This window comes from Cynoglossus semilaevis, chromosome 12 (assembly GCF_000523025.1).
Source record: "Cynoglossus semilaevis isolate Cse_v1.0 chromosome 12, Cse_v1.0, whole genome shotgun sequence".
Lineage (NCBI taxonomy): Eukaryota > Metazoa > Chordata > Actinopteri > Pleuronectiformes > Cynoglossidae > Cynoglossus > Cynoglossus semilaevis.
In genome coordinates, this window is record NC_024318.1 from 11,636,042 (window position 1) to 11,637,642 (window position 1,601).

Sequence of the window (1,601 nt, forward strand, 5' to 3'; positions counted from 1 at the left end):
AGCCATGCACTCGACGAGGTTGGGTGTCAACAATCAACTGTTTGTTAGACCCCTTGGGCTTTGTAGCTCCTATAACGGTGCAAGAAAAAAAACTTCTCCAGGAATGGTCATCTGAAAACAGCGAGTGGTATGCTCCTCTCCTTCCACAAAAGGAGGCAGAATGAAACTCATGGAGAGACTCTTTGAAGACCCTGGAAGACTTGCATATAAAGAGGTGCTACATACCGGTTTTGCTGTTTTCAACACAGACGAAAGAACTGTGTATCTTCTCAGATGCTTCCACAATAGCTATAGGAGCGGTGGCCTACCTGAGAGCTGCAAACACAGAGGGACAATATCATGTTGGATTTGTCATGGGGAAGTCAAAACTGGCTCCTCGCCCTGCTCACACCATACCAAGTCTGGAGCTCTGCGCAGCTGTGCTGGCTGTTGAGCTATACGAACTGATCAGTGATGAGATGGACATAAAGATAGACACTGTAAGGTTCTTCACTGACAGTAAGAACGTTCTTGGCTATATTCATAACTCTACAAGAAGGTTTTACCTCTTACCATCTTTATGTCTCCAACCGGGTAACTCGGATCAGGCGATCTACACACCCCAACCAGTGGCACTATGTGCCAACAGATCTGAATCCTGCTGATTATGCAACCAGGTTTATGCCAGCATGCCAACTACAACACAGCAGCTGGTTGTCAGGATCAGCTTTTCTCTACCACAACGAAGCGGCGGAGATGTCCGTCTCGGATATCTTCGCCCTGATTGAGCCTGAAGCTGATGATGAGATTCGTCCAGAAGTTACTACTCTGGCAACCAAAGCATCAGAGTTTCAGATGGGCTCCAAACACTTCGATCGATGTTCAAGCTGGAGAACACTCACTCACACTATAGCCAGGCTCATTCATGTTGCGGCATCCTTCAAAGGAAAGTCAGACAAGACTGAAAGTAAAGGTTGGAAGTGTTTTGGAGAAACACCCAGCATAAGTGAGCTTTCAAAAGCCAAAGCTGTGATCATCCGCTCTGTGCAGTATAGCTTCTTTAAGAAAGAATTCAAATGTCTTGAAGGCAAACAGACCTTGCCCAAGCAGAGCACACTCAAAAAGCTAAATCCAATTGTGGATGAAGATGGTCTGGTTCGTGTCGGATGTCGTCTTTCTTGTGCTGACCTGTCAAAAGAAGAAAGACACCCACTGATCATTCCAAGAACCCATCACATTGCTACACTACTTGTGAGACACCTTCACGAACAAGTAGCTCATTAAGGGTGACAAATTACAGAAGGAGCTGTCAGATCAGCTGGATACTGGATAATTGGAAGCAAGCATCTGGTGTCATTTTGTCATTCACAAGTGTGTTACTTGCCGCAGGCTGCAAGAGAAGTTGGAGGAACAGAAGATGGCTGATCTACCTGCTGACCAACATACGCCTGAGCCTCCATTCACTACTGTCGCCCTTGATGTCTTAGGGCCGTGGTCCATCATGACACGTTGGACTAGAGGAGAATGTGTAGACAGCAAACGCTGGGCTGTGTTGTTTACGTGCATGTCAACCAGAGCAGTGCATATTGAGCTGATTGAAACCATGTCAACAGACAGCTTTA

At 46.3% G+C, this 1,601-nt stretch overlaps 1 long non-coding RNA gene across 1 annotated transcript in view; it reads left to right on the forward strand.

Moving 5' to 3' along the window:
• The window catches only part of LOC107989312 (uncharacterized), an 11,079-nt gene that overhangs the window by 6,466 nt on the left and 3,012 nt on the right, over positions 1–1,601 (forward strand). The window lies entirely within an intron of this gene.